This window comes from Nycticebus coucang, chromosome 21 (genome assembly GCF_027406575.1).
Source record: "Nycticebus coucang isolate mNycCou1 chromosome 21, mNycCou1.pri, whole genome shotgun sequence".
Classification (NCBI taxonomy): domain Eukaryota; kingdom Metazoa; phylum Chordata; class Mammalia; order Primates; family Lorisidae; genus Nycticebus; species Nycticebus coucang.
In genome coordinates, this window is record NC_069800.1 from 6,747,218 (window position 1) to 6,762,911 (window position 15,694).

Genomic DNA, 15,694 nt, shown 5'->3' on the forward strand with positions numbered 1-15,694 from the left:
TCCTTCTTTAGTGCAGTCAGAGGCCAAATTCCTATCTTCCCATCATCTTTGCTCACACTAATGTTAAAGAAAATAATATTGCATTCAGACAAAATACACCAATGTTAATAGAGTCATGATCTAGTTTTGGACTATAAAGATGCAAAGTAGATCACTTTCTACTTTATTTTATGTACTTTTCTTTCTCTCTTCCATCTTTGGACTAAATAGTCCCCAGAATGAAAATTTCTTGGATGAATCTGAATAATCCCTCCCCCTTTTCTGGTAGAGACAATGTCTTCCTGTATTTCCTGGTTTGGTTTCCTATTCTGGGCTCAAGAGATCCTCCTACTTTGGCCTCCTAAAGAGCTAGGATTGCAGGTGGGAGCCACTGTGCCTTGCCAGAATGCAAGAATACTTCTTTGAGTATACTCGCACCTTTTCTCATGTTTTTGTCTCCCTCATTAGATTGTTAGTGCCTCAGTATAAGACATACAACGTGTTCCAGTCAGGGATGGATGGCTTACTATTTGCCTGCAGACCTATGAATCCAAATGAAAACACTTTATTTTCCTAATTCCAAAATTTCATTCAAATCTATCTCCTTCCTTCCAACTCCCAGAACCTGGTTCTAGTTCAAGCCTTCATTCTCTCTCACCTGATTACTGCAATCATTTTCTAATTATTTACCTAGCCTTTGGTCTCTGACCTCTGGCAATTCATCTTTGATTTCCTTCCCTATTATCTTTCAAAAAACACAGTTCTGATGTTATCGCTCCTTAGTGTATGTATGAAAGATTTCCATGGCTCCCATTGAGTATAAAATAAAATCCCTAGCTTGGCATTCAAGGCTGTACAACCTCCTCCTACCCTCCCTTTTCCAATTGCTGTTCCTAGGTTCTCAACCTGTGGGTCGTGAACTGTATTAAAGGGCCCATGACATTAGGAAGGTTGAGAACCACTGTTCTAGGAGCTATTGTTTGCCAAAAATATCTTTGCATGTTCTTATCCCCTGTCCTCTATCTTTCCCTTATGAGGACTTCTTCAGCTATTCGTAACTTGTTCTTTAATTAAAATCCAGCTAGGGCGGTGCCTGTGGCTCAAGGAGTAGGGCGCCGGTCCCATATGCCAGAGGTGGCAGGTTCAAACCCATCCCCGGCCAAAAAAAAAATCCAGCTAAACAGGATCTTTTAACACCTTTCTTGCTGTTCCCAAACTTGTTCCTTCTCCTTTCCAGGGCATGTTGTTTATTTATTGATTTTACACTTGCCATCTGCTTTATACTCTAGAGATGGTCCTCTGTCTCTTCTTTATACTGTGAGGGTGTGGATGATTTATTCCCCTCTCTATGGCCACAGTTTAGCAAGTGGAGAGGGAGGAGGACAATAACCCTGCCTGGGAAATAAAAATGTTTCTAATGACTTAAGTGCATGGGAACTTTCCAGCCTGTTTCTTGTAAGTAATTCAAATTCTTTAATTATGGGCATCCTCCTTACCTGAAACAACTTCCTGGAATTAGGGTTCAGAGATCTTTTATAAACTGTTTCCTCAAGAAAGAGTTTGTAAGTTGTGAGTCAAGGACATTTTAAGTCACTCTATATATACATACAACTCAAAAATTTACACAAGGCATTCAGCCACGAACCACATTTCCTCTGTGCAAACTCTCTAGCGACAGACTTCCCTACAAGGAATTTTTACACGTAAGGCAAGAACACCTGTGCTCTCTTAACCTTTGTCAAAATATCTGACCAATGACAATATTTTGAAGTGTAGGTGATTGGATTTTCTTTTGTAGACCACAGTTGTTAATTTTACTGATTATAGTTCCTGGTCCTGTCTTGGGGTCTACATCTAGTCTTTACACATAGCTTTCGAGACATCAGTCGTCCGCTACAGCTCTGTAATTAGCTGTTAATTACTTGTGTCAAGCGATTCCTGCGCGTGGTGGTTACTTCGCCTGCATTCATCATTAGCCATTTGATTCTGTGCCAGCAGGAAGTCCGGCTGCTGGGTCACTGGCCTCTCCAAAGCATGCACCAAGATCGCGGCCTCTCCAAGTCTATGTTTCATAGCAGGAATCCGGCAACACTAGTCTGCGGAGACCCATGCCGAAGATGGAGGAGGAGGAACACATTACGGCCTGCCAGCCGAGCACCGCCAGGTGGCGGGTATTCCGGAGAACCTTGTACGACAGCCCGCTGGCCTTCCCGAGAAGCAGCCGGATGCGCCAGGGGTAGCAAAGCACTGCGCGGCCCTTATAAGAGCTGCGGGGGGCGGGACACGGCCCGCGCGGGCGCGTGGAGGCCGTGGGAGGAGGCGGAGCGCGCGCGGCAAGGGAGGGGCGCGCAGGGCGGGGGCGCAGCGGTCTCTGCGGCCTGTGGCGCCGTCACCCGTCAGAGTCCCGCGGTTAGAGGGAGGCGCAGCTGCCACTGCTGCTGACCAGGCGCGCGGGGACGGTTCGGGGCTTCGCGGCGGGTCCGTTATCATGTCGCTGAGGCAGCGCCTGGCCCGACTGGCCGGCTGGCTGCAGGAGCCGCAGAAAGTGGCCCGTTTCCAGCGGCTGTGCGGGATGGAAGCGCTGCCAAGCGCTCCGCCGACCTGAGGGAGGATGAGGAGGCGGAGGCGCCCCGAGCCGGAGACCCCTGGCGGCGAGAGCGGCAGGCGAGGGCCCCCGGGGACGCGCGGCCGCCCGGGAGGACCGCAATCAGTGTCCCGCCAAGCCGGGCGGCGGCGGGGCCCCCAACGGCGTGCGGAACGGGCTGGCCTCCCAACTGGGCCGGGCCTCGCCACGGCGCGCGGGCAACTCGCTGACGGGCGAGGAGGGCGAGCTGGCCTGCGTGAGCAACGGGCCGCTCTACTACCTGTTCTGCTTCGGCACGGAGTTGGGCAACGAACTCTTTTACATCATGTTCTTCCCCTTCTGGATCTGGAACCTGGACCCCCTGGTGGGCCAGAGGCTCGTGGTCATCTGGGTGCTGGTCATGTACCTGGGCCAGTGCACCAAGCACATCATCCGCTGGCCCCGCCGCCTCGCCGCCCGTGGTGAAGTTGGAGGTCTTCTACAACTCCGAGTACAGCATGCCCTCCACGCATGCCATGTCCGGCACCGCCATCCCCATTTCCATGGTCCTCCTCACCTATGGCCGCTGGCAGGTAAGAATCCCTCCCCTTTTGCCGCTCAGCTTGGGGCAATTAAAAGCTTGGAGTTCTCTTTGCTCTGTACAGTTATTTTAAATTTGGCCAGTCCCCTCCAAAATCTGTCTTTCTACCGTCTGTCAGTTTCCTCAAACAGGCCTTTCTGGGTTTAAAAAAATTAAGTAATAAGTGAAGCCTAGAGATTCGAATAATTTCTGTTGTGATACCAGAGCCCTTCTTAGAACCCAAAGGGAACACCTTTAATGGAGTAATACATTATGGTTGGACTTTGAGTTTTTAAACTGCCTTAATTACTGGGCTCAGTGGGTAAGTTCAAACCCGCCCCGGCCAAACTGCAACAAAAAAATAGCCGGGAGTTGTCGCGGGCCCCTGTAGTCCCAGCTACTGGGCAGGCTGAGGCAAGAGGCTCGCTTGCGCTCAAGAGTTAGAGGTTGCTGTGAGCTGTGACGCCTTGGCACTCTACCGAGGGTGAAATAGTGAGACTCTGTCTCTAAAAAATAAATTAACTGCTTTAATTCTTGTGTTGCGCAGTGGAAGTGTATTTTCCTTGTAACTGATTGTTAGGAAACTATGACCCAGTTTTATAGTTAACATATGTTGTTTTCCCTAAAACTTATTCTATTTCAGACACAGGTATTAGATAAAGTCATGAGATTCACTGAGACTGTTTATAAAACCTTAGTATAATTTCAAAACAAACGTGCTAGTTCCAAATAGTGAAGTAAAGAATTTTCAGCTGAAATCTACCCTTAATGGAAGTTAATGGAGCATGGTCTCAAGAGATGTTGTTGCTGTTTTGCTGATAGAAGGTTTAATAATCTTCTGGACCATTGATCTGCAAGTATCAATTGTTAGGCTACAACAGTGTTATTGTTGCAATAACTCTAAAAAATGCATGGTTTAAAAGTTTTTCTTAAAGATAGGGTCCTTAATCAGACTGGTGGGTTTATAAAAGTGGCAAATAGGACAGCAGGGTCAGCCTGACCATCAAAAAAGAGGTTTTTTTGTTTGTTTTTTGGAGACAGAGCTTCAAGCTGTCACCCTCAGTAGAGTGCTGTGATATCACAGCTCAGAGCAACCTCAAACTCTTGAGCTTAAGCAATTCTCTTGCCTCAGCCTCCCAAGTAGCTGGGACTGCAGACATCCACCAAAACACCCAGCTATTTTTTTAAGTTGAAATTGTCATTGTTTGGCAGGCCCCGGCTGGATTTGAACCCACCAGCTCCATTGTATGTGGCTGGTGCCCTAGCTGCTTGAGCTACAGGTGCCTAGCCAGGAAAGAGTTTTTAATGGTAGTTATTTTTATTTTGCCTACTTCTTTTGGCCCTCCAATTTTGAGTTCTCCATGGTCCATAAATGTTACTTAGGTTTAAAACTAATTATCTTTCTGCACTGGTCTTGTGTCTATTTGCAAGAAAAGGCAAAACAAAACAAAACAAAACAAAACTAAATGTCTTTTGTATAGAAGAACTGTTTATTCTTAGATTTCTGGGATTGCTTTATTTGTCTTTTACATTGTTAAAAGATTTACTTATGCTGTAAATCAGTCCCTTAATTTAAGAATAAAGTGTGTTCCGTCTTCACTGACAGTAAGGAAAAAAAAATAAAGTGCATGATTATGGCGATTCTAAGGAAGCAGACATCCTCTATTTTCCCCCTTTACTGAACAAAATCTTCTTAGATCGACAAATACACATTAATGCCAAAACTCCTTTCTGATAACCTTACCTATCCCACTTTTGATTTCAGTGTAGATAAAACTTTATCCCCCTAGATACTCTGTGTAGTGCATCTCTCTTAAAATAACATGGAAAATATGTAATGTGCATAGTGAGGATGACAGGATTAGGAGGGAAGCGTCATCTGGAAGTCTTTTCCTATTTGTGAAGCAATGCTGCCTGTTTGCACAATAAATCAATATCTGAAATTTTTCGTTTAATCTAAATAGTTCATAATCTAAGATTGTCAGTGAACTGTGTTTGGCATGGTATTTGCTCACTAGCTGATGTTTCTCTTATTTTCATGGGACTTTTAGGATTCTATAAAAATAGGGCCTGTTATAACACCTCAGCAAGTAGCTATGTAGCTATGTTGTATGCTTACATTGTAGTTTTTAAATGATCTAGTATTTAATTACCAGTTTAAATGATCTAGTATTCATGGTTATTTAAATTACCAAAATAAGCTTACATTATAGTTTGTTTGTTTTTTTTTTTTGTAGAGACAGAGTCTCACTGTACCGCCCGCGGTAGAGTGCCGTGGCGTCACACAGCTCGCAGCAACCTCCAACTCCTGGGCTTAAGCGATTCTCTTGCCTCAGCCTCCCGAGTAGCTGGGACTACAGGCGCCCGCCACAACGCCCGGCTATTTTTTTGTTGTTGCAGTTTGGCCGGGGCTGGGTTTGAACCCGCCACCCTCGGTATATGGGGCCGGCGCCCTACCCCTTTGAGCCACAGGTGCCACCCATTTTGTTTGTCTTTTGAGTCTTTGCATGTCCGAAGTCTTCCTATTCCCCATCTTGTACTTGAGTTGTGAGAAATAGGACCTAGAATAAGGAACCCTCCCAAGGACAGTAAGATTGGGAATAGAAGAAATGAGTGCAGATATGTTGTTACTTATAATTGGGAGCTAACAGATGGGCACACACAAGCACAAAGAGCTGTAAAGGACCCTGGAAACTGAGAGTGGGGTGGGGATGAGGAATAAAATCTTACCTATCAGTACAATGAACATCGTTCTGGTGATGGGCACACTAAAAGCTCTGACTTAAGCATTATACAAGGTATCCATGAAAAAAAATTTGTATCCCCTTAAAATTTTAAAATAAAGGAAAAAAAGAAATGAATGTGGAGATAAAAAATGTGTGGTAAAGCTAATGACTGAAAATTCAGGAGTGGATTCTGGTTTGGGTTTTTTTTTTTTTTTTTTGAGACAGAGTCTTATTGTGCCATCCTCGGTAGAGTGCTGTGGAGTCACAGCTCACAGCAACCTCTAATTCTTGGGCTTAAGCAATTCTCTGGCCTCAGCCTCCCAAGTAGTTGGGACTACAGGCGCCTGTCACAACGCCCGGCTATTTTTTTTTTTTTTTTTGGTACTTGTCATTGTTGTTTACCACGCCTGGGCCGGGTTTGAACCCACCAGCCCAGGTGTATGTGGCTGGCGCCCTAACCACTGAACTACAGGCACCGAGCTAGGAGTGGATTCTGGAAGACTTCCCAAATACACTTACCTGGAATGCAGTGTTGAAACATGCAGAAAGTGGTGTCTTTTGTCTGTAATCCTAGCATTTTGGGGGGCAGAGGCCAGAAGTCTGAGACGACCCTGAGGAAGACAGAGAAGTTTTGTCTCTACAAAAAACAAGAAAATTAGTCAGGCACAGTGGAGCACACCTGTAGTCCTAGCTACTTGGGAGACTGAGGCAGGAGGCTGCCTTGAGCCCAGGAGGTCAAGGTCGCAGTGAGCTATGATAACACCATGTCACTCCAGCAGGAGCAACAGAGTGAGAGACCCTATCTCAATTTCAGAAAGCGAAGAAAAGAAAGAAAGAAACAGGAGAAATGGAGATACCTTAAAATGGCAGGCTTATGTTCCCACCTTCCATCTGTAGATCCAGTGCTCAAGAGAGGTTTCAGTCAGTTGTGGAAAATAAGGGATACTCTATTTTTGTATATCTGCGTTTGTAGCATTGTTCAAACTTAACCTCTCCAGGTACATTTCTGGCTGCTGTTAACTCTCCTCCTTCAGTAGCTGTTTCCATCTTGTGGCAAAATCTGAAGGAAACTAAAAAAAAAAAAAAAAAGTGTAAAGCAATGTTTTTCAACCTTTTTTTTTTTTAAATCTCACAGCACACTCAAACCTGTAGTTAAACTTCCATAGCACACTTAAATTATGTTGATCAAAAAAAAAGAAAAAGGAATATACTTACTGTGCCTTGAACTTATTTTGGTAATAACTTAACCATCAGGTGTATCCAGATTAAGTAGAATTATTTTGAAGTATTTCTCTTTTTCTATTGTCTATAAGATTTGGCATGATCTGTTTTCAAAAATTATCTTTTATTTTTGTTTATAAATATTAGTTTTCTCTTCTTTGATACTTTGGGGAAAAAAATAATAAGAAGAGGTTAATCTGACTCCATACTGAACCTCAGAGTCAAAGCAGTCTATAATAGACATACTCTTATTTGACAATGTGAATGTTACTTTCTTTGCATTACTATTATTATTATTGCTTAATACTTTGTTGCAGCAATTGTCTGATTTCTTTTCTGAATGTGTTTGATTTCGTTCGTTCTTTGCAAGGTTTTTGTTTCTGTTCCCTACCTTAAACATTGTTATTGTTGTTACATTTTAAGCCTTTTTAATTTTGTGAAGGCAAAAAGTGGGAGCCTAGTGAACACATGTATATGTCAAAATAAAAAAATTAAAAAGTAAAAGAACTTAATCAATGATTTTTAAAAATTTCACAGCAGATCTAAGATCCTCTCATAGCACACGAGTGTTCTAAGGTATAGAATAAAGAGTTTCTAAGCTGGCTGGAGGTGATGGCTGCACCTGTAGTCCCAGCACGTTGGGAGGCCAACACAGGTGGATTGTTCGCTCTCAGGAGTTCCAGACCAGTCTGAGCAAGAGCAAGACCCCGTCGCTACTAAAAATCAAAAAACTAGAAGGGCATTGTGGCAGTTGCTTGTACTCTTAGCTATTTGGGAGACTGAGACAGGAGGATTGCTTGGGCCTAGGAGTTTGAGGTTGCTGTGAGCTAGGATGCCTCGACACTCTATCCAGTGCACAGAGTGAGACTCTGTCTCAAAAAAAGAAAAAATAGTTTCTAAGCAATGGGTGATGAGGGAGAATAGAAGTAAGAGACAGGCTGACAAACGGAAGGTCAGTAAAGGGATCACGTAGTTCTACTGAACAGAGTTTGTCACGAGATGCTGGCTCTGGCTCTGTGCAGAAAGAATGTCCACAATTTTTCAAAGAGCAACATGAGGATATAATAACTTTTATGCTACTTGTTTTCTCCCTAATGGAAGCTTCATTTTCACTGGGTCTTCAAACTCTCCTCCTGTCTGGAAACCTGGTAGCAGAAATAATGGAAGAGCTATCCCTGCTGCCTGTGTCTGAGCACTGTAGCTATTGAGAAGAAATACCCCTAACTTCACTGAGCTTCGATGTCCAGATTTCAGATCTGGTAAAGTGCTAATGACAAGCCTACTGAAGAGAAATCCGGGACAGTCCGAACCTGACCCTAATCTGTTCCCCAGTTCCTACCCTTCCATCTCTTCAGTACTTTTGGATATTTGCTAGTTGTCTTTGATTTCTACTGTTTAACTTCAGTGCGTGTAAGTGTTATTTTGCTTGTATGTATCCTAATTAAGAGTAACTAGAATTTTTAATCATAGGATTCATGTCTGGGAAAATTCTCCATTATTATTTGTCTCTGAATATTTATCTTCCATTCTCTCTTCATCTCCTCTAGAAGTTTTTACTAGAGACATTCTGGTTTTTATATTCCTTAAATTTTCTTTCACATAGTATTCTTTTTCCTTTTTGCACTACCTTCTGGTTTTTTTTTTAAATCACATCTCTCATTCTCTCTCTGTTCTTTTCTATAATGTTCTTTCCAGCCCCCTCCTCAGAGTCCCTACTGTTTCCTAAATACACTTTCATATTATTGGTCTCCTTCAGTGTCTGGTCTTTTGTTACATTTATGGTTGGCTCTTTTGACTTTTGTTGACTTTTGACTTTTCTGCTTCCTTTCCTGTTTTTGACGGAGTTCATCCTCTGAGTTATTTGTTGTGGGAATTCTATGTGTTCTATTTATGAAAGGTCCTTATGGAATCATTTCTAAAGGCTCTGCTAAGGCCCCATGGGTTTGTTTCTCTGGTTCTATCTGAATTTTTGTTTTATTTATTTATTTTTGAGATAGTCTGACTCTGTTGCCCAAGCTAGAGTGCCATGGCATCAGACTAGCTCACAGCAACCTCACACTCCTGGGCTGAAGTGATCCTCCTGCCTCAGTCTCCTGAGTAGCTGGGACGCCAAGCGCCTGCCATAACACCCGGCTAGCCCATTCCTCAGGCTGGTCTTGAACTCCTGAGCTCAAGGCATACTATGCTTCCCAGAGTGTTAGGATTATAGGCATGAGCCACAGCCTAAAGGAGCTTTGTATATAGGAAGAACATGCTATAAATGGGGACTTCTGACAAGCCTGAAAATATGCATAATATGAAGATATTGGGACAATATGGGCCAGATTTTTGACTTGGGGTTTCTTCACCTTGAAGGCCACAATTGTACTCATGCACTTGTAGCAGAGGCTTTGGGTTTTGATTTGTCTTGGTGACTTCTTCACCATTTGTGCCCAGCCTGTTGGCCGGTTTCCATGTATATCTAAGTAGACCAGTGCTGGACTTTTCTCTGTACCTCTAACAGGCCAAGCAGCCTTTTCCAGCTGCTCACTTAAGGCAGAGAACACAATTACAGTTCAACCCTCTGCAGGAGACTGCAATTATGGTGTCAAGTCCTTTTTTCTTCAAAGGCTTTTAAGTTGTAGCCCCTAAGCCTTTTTTATTCACTTCTGATCCTTCGGGGCTATTTAACTTTCATAATCACTGTTCTGACACTGAGTTTCTCTTCATTTATTGGCACCTGGAAAGAGAAGAACCAGGAAGACTATTTGTAGCTGATAAATAAGAGGGTTTGAAAATTAAAAGACAAAACCGATGCAATTTCCTTGTACTTGTGATATACATTTGTCCTACTATTTATGATTTAACTTCAAATAGCTAAATGTTGTACTAATTTGTAATATTTATCTAAGTTTGTGTAGACTTCTTTTTTCAAGTTAAAGTTATCATTTTCTGTCTGGTTTCAGAGAACCACAAAACTTCCACGTTGGAAGAGTGGGTGCTCGAGGGGAAGCAGGGTAAAGTGCATAGGATAGGGTTATAGGTTCAGGCAGATGGATTTGAGTTCATTTGCTGGCTGCAGGAATAACTGGCTGTTTCACCTTGGGTGATTTACTTAATCTCTCAAGACTTCACTTCTCCATTAACAAAGTGGATACACTAAAACCCATCTAATATAGTTGTAGAGAGGATTAGAAGTGATCACAGTAGTAACTTACCAGTGAGTAGTAAATTGAGTATTATAATGTACTCAACCCTCAGACAGGTGCTTTACTGTATTATCTCTTAATGTATGTGAGATCCTTAGTCCAATGCCTGACACACAATAAATGTCCAACAAATGTAGCTATTAGTCTCATGTAAATTTCATCCTAGCCAGAACTGATCTCCCAGCACACCTTTCACCCCACCCCACCCCTATCATTAGTCTACAAGCCTTTACTTGAATAGGATTTGGACTAGGAATGGTGGCCCAAGCACCTGTAATTCCAGCTACCTGGGAGGCTGATGCAGGAGGATAACTTGAGGCTGGGAGTTTAAGACCAGCCTAAGCAACACAAGGAGGACCACATACCTACAAAAAGTAGAACTACTTGGCAGATGTGGTAAGGTGCACCTGTAGTTCCAGCTACTCAGGAGGCTGAGATAGGGGGATCGCTTGAGCCCAGGAGTTTGAGGTTGCTGTGAGCTATGATGATGCCACTGTACTTTAGCTTAGACAACAGATGGAGATCCCATCTCCACAAACAAACAAATAGAAACAAAAATAAAAATTAAAAATACACTGAGCATGGCAGCTGATATCTGTAAACCTAGCACTTTGGGAGGCCAGGGCAGGAAGATCATTTGAAGCCAGGAGCTCAACATCAGCCTAAGACAAAAAAAGAAGACACCGGTTTCTAAAAAATAAAAATAAAAAATTACCTGGGAGTGGTGTCTTGTACCTCCCAGCTACTTGGGAAGGTGAGGCAGGAAGATTGCTTGAGTGTGGAATTTGGAGGTTACAGTGAGCTGTGGTCTGGCATGAGACCTATCTGTCAAGCCAGACCACAGCTCACTGCAAGCTGGGCAATAAAGCTAGACCTTGTGTCACAGAAATAAATAAATGATAGATAGAACTCAAGCTTTGGAGTCAGACTCTGTGGATTCAAATTTGCCATTTTCTAGCTGCCTGGCCTTGGGCAAATAAATTCAGTTTCCCCTTTTTTCTCTTTTTTCTTTTTGTATAGAGCTGGAGTCTTGCTTTGTTGCTCAGGCTGGTCTAGAACTCCTGGCCTCAAGTGGTCTTCCTGCCTTGACCTCCCAAAGTACTGGGATTACAGGCCTGAGCCACTGCACCCAGACCCAGTTTCCTTATCTTCACTTGATCGTAGCCAAAAGGTGAGAAACATGCCCAGTTTCCTTATAGTTAAACTGAGGATAATAATACTTCCTTCTAGGATTTTTTTTTTTTTTTTGAGACAGAGTCTCAAGCTGTTGCCCTGAGTAGAGTACTATGGTGTCACAACTCACAATCACATCAAACTCTTGGGCATAAGTGATTCTCTTGCCTCAGCCTCCCAAGTAGCTGGGACTACAAGTATCTGCCGCAATGCTTGGCTATTTTTTGTTGTTGTTGTTGTAGCAATTTTCACTGTTGGTTTTTTAGCTGGCCCAGGCTGGGTTTGAACCCACCAGCCTCGGTGTATGTGGCCAGTGCCCTAGCCACTGAGCTATGGGCACCGCCCTTCTTTTCTAGGATGATTTTGGAGGATACAATCAGTTAATTCATGTAAACTATTTAGAATAGTAATTGGTACATTGTAAATCTTCAATAAATTATGGCCTTTCTTTTTTTTCCTTTTAACTCTTCTAACACTTTAATTTTTTTTTTTTTTTTTTGTAGAGACAGAGTCTCACTGTACCACCCTCGGGTAGAGTGCCGTGGCGTCACACGGCTCACAGCAACCTCTAACTCCTGGGCTTCCGCGATTCTCTTGCCTCAGCCTCCCTAGTAGCTGGGACTATAGGCGCCCGCCACAACGCCCGGCTATTTTTTTTTGTTGTTGCAGTTTGACCGGGGCTGGGTTTGAACCCGCCACCCTTGGCATGTGGGGCCAGCGCCCTACTCGCTGAGCCACAGGCGCCGCCCAACACTTTAATTTTTTAAGAAAAAGTGGGAACCAAATTTTACAGTGAACAAGCATTCCAGGATGGAGGCTACTGCAAATTGAGTCAGAACAGGACAAGCCTAAGTGAATAGGGCTGCCTGAAACATTTCACATCTGGCTATGTCCTATTTCCATGGGCTATGCTTTTCTTGAGCTGTTGGAAGGCTATTACTTTAACTACTACTAGAAATTTAACTACTTCCTCCAACAACTCATTTTATTTTGGGAGTGTTCTAGCATGAATAACTCCTCAATTCGAGCTAAAATCTGCCTTTCTGTGGTATCTATCAGTTGGCTCTATTTTTTTTTTTTTTCAATTTGAAAGCAGTTACTGTTTATTAACTGACCAGATTACAAAAACAATCAGGGCAGATACCTTAGTTCATTCTTCTAATAAGCCTATTGATTTTATCTTCCCTGTTACCAGCATCTCCACCTTGTACAAAGTGGGTTGTTTTTTTCTTCATCCCTCCCCGTGGAGATGATAACTTAAAGGGCCACAAGAAGTTATTTGCTTCTTTGAAGCGTTTTTCAACAGTATAGATCTCATGAATCAGATCCTGCATGCAGATGATGCCATATTTACCAAGAGACTGCGCAATCAAACTGTTATCAGTCAACGCAATTCGTTTCTTATTGATTTTGCCATAACCACACTTGTAGATTAGCTCATTTACTGACTTCAGATTTGGGTACCCCCAAGCAATATATGGTTCTACAGTCCTCAGCATGTTAATGGAAGCCTTGTCGAGCTTAACAAAAGTTCCATTGAAGATCTGGCGAAGGCGAAGAAGCTGCAACACTTTTCGGACCTTTGGACTCACACCATCGATTCCTCTGATCCTGATGACAAATGCCAATTTTGGTTCTGCAGGTACATAGAAGTTGCCAGCTTTTCTTGCCATCCTAGCCATCCGAATCTCAGTTCTGTACATCTGCCTATATTCTTTATGATAATGCTTAGCTTTTTCATAGATAAGCTTCCACCTTGCCTTTCGAAGCATCTTTTGGGCACACTTCTTTCTCAGACGCTTGATTTTCAGCTCTGCGAAATTCTTTCGCTTTTTTTTTTTAAGGGTTTCTGGCACAGCAGGAACCTTCTTTTTCTTCTCTTCAACAGCCGCCATTGTTCCAGCCGGAAAAAGAGGCAGTTGGCTCTATTTTTGCCTTCTGTAGTGCCATGGGGAGAAATCTGTTTCTTCAAGTATTTTTCATAGGCATGATTTTGAGTCCTCTCACCATCCTAACAACCTCCTAAGAGCAGGTCTTAGATGCCCACCCTCCTACAGTGGGAACACTACCCCCCAAGTAGTGTCTGATCAGTTGGAGGACTGTCACACTCTAAATATCACGTATCTGGTCAACCTTTCATACACTTAGCTTTCACCATGGACAACCAAACTCGTTCCTAACTGGCACAATATTTACATCTGTTACATCTCAATTCTCTTGGCCAGGCTGAGGCCTGGGGAGTTTACAATTAATTGATCACAACAAGTTACAGATCATTCCTCAAAAAAGAGGATATATTGGCTGGACTCCTGTAGCACAGTGGTTACGGCACCAGCCATGTACACTGAGGCTGGTAGGTTTGAGCCCAGCCCGGGCCTGCTATACAACAATGACAACTGCAACAAAAAATAGCTAGGCATTGTGGTGGGCGCCCGTAGTCCCAGCTACTTGGGAGGATGAGGCAAGAGAATCACTTAAGCCCAAGAGTTTGAGGTTGCTGTGAGCTGTGATGCCATATCCCTCTACTGAGGGTGACATAGTGAGACTCTGTCTCCAAAAAAAAAAAAATAAAATAATTAACGCAAACAGTTGTTAGTAATGTTATCCAAAAGTGCCAATTAAACTGATGTATCTTGGAGGTAGAGGTAAATATCCAATATATCCTTTTTTTTGAGACAGTGTCTTACTACATCACCCTAGTAGAGTGCTGTGGCATCACAGTTCACAGCAACCTCAAACTCTTGGGCTTAAGTGATTCTCTTGCCTCAGCCTCCCAAGTAGCTGGGACCACAGGTGCCTGCCACAATGCCCAGCTATATTTTGGTTGCAGTTGTCATTGTTGTTTAGCAGGCCCGGGCTGGGCTCAAACCCACCAGCCTTGGGGTATGTAGCTGGAGCCCTTATTCACTGAGCTACAGGCACTGAGCCTGTTTGTGTAAATTTTATTTAAAATTACTCCTCTTGCGTTGCCCATCGCTCAGTGGGTAGGCACTGGCCACACACACCCAGGCTGGTGGCTTCGAACCTGGCCTGGGCCTGCCAAACAACAATGACACATACAACCAAAAAAATAGCTGGGCATTGTGGCGGGCACCTGTAGTTCCAGCTACTTGGGAAGCTGAGGCTAGAGAATCGCTTAAGCCCAAGCACTCTATCCAGGCACTCTATCCAGGGTGACAGCTTGAGACTCTGTCTCAAAAAACAAACAAACAACTTTCTTATCACCAGAACAGTCACTCTCCAAAATTATTTTTTTATTAATATTTTAAGTAATAAGGTGCTTCACTTACTTTTCCTTTCATTTGGCAGGCCTGGGCTGGATTTGAACCCACCAGCTCCTTTGTATGTGGCTGGTGTCCTAGCCTCTGAGCAGGCGTGGTGATAAGAAAGTTAATGAACATTGAAAAGAGGAGATTTTTTTTTGATGCTTGGTGCCTGTAGCTCAAGCGGCTAAGGCACCAGCCACATACACCAGAGCTGGCAGGTTCGAATCCAGCTAGAAACAGAAAATAGCCAGGCGTTGTGGCGGGCGCCTGTAGTCCAACTACTTGGGAGGCAGAGGCAAGAGAATTGCTTAAGCCCAGGAGTTGGAGGTTGCTGTGAGCTGTGATTCCACGGCACTCTACTCAGGGTGACAGCTTGGGGCTCTGTCTCCAAAAAAAGAAAAGAGGAGATTTTTATAATCACAGGAACTGTATTAAAGGGCTGCGGCATTAGGAAGATTGAGAACCACTGCACTAGAGTGAGGGTTAGCGTGGCCACAAACTTCCTTTGAACTCTTAGTTTTAAATTCTTACCCTTCCTTTATTTACTCAAACTATGAAAAGAAGCATCCTCACCCTAGTTTTTCCTTTTTTATTCACCCATAAGATGAAGGAACTCAATCAATAAAGGAGATGAAGGCAAGAAGGACTGAGACAGGAATAGTAAGGGTCTAATTGTAATGCTCCTCTGTAGATGACCCCAGAGTACCCAGCATGGACTTGCACAGCTTTGCACATGTGAATCCCAGCAGCTGGAGTTCACACCTTGGAGCTTTAAAGCCAAAGTTGGAACATAACGACTTCAGGGGCACAGCCCGGACTCCACTTTGGGATTCACAGAAACTTCATTGGAAAAATCAAGAAAAACTCAGAGGATCACCCAGAGAGTTCTGATTGGGCCAATCTTGCCTCCTTGAAACTGTTGCTCCCAGCCAGGCATGGTGGCACAGGCCTACAATCCCAGCACTCTGGGAGGCCAAGGCAGGTAGATTACTGGAGTC

The 15,694-nt window shown here is 43.6% G+C and overlaps 2 pseudogenes; one reads left to right on the forward strand and one right to left on the reverse strand.

The window, feature by feature from the left end:
- Positions 1-2,467: 2,467 nt before the first annotated feature.
- Positions 2,468-15,694, forward strand: part of LOC128573692 (sphingosine-1-phosphate phosphatase 1-like) — a 73,223-nt pseudogene continuing 59,996 nt past the window's right edge.
- LOC128573691 (60S ribosomal protein L7-like) overlaps positions 12,597-15,694 on the reverse strand; it is a 350,760-nt pseudogene continuing 347,662 nt past the window's right edge.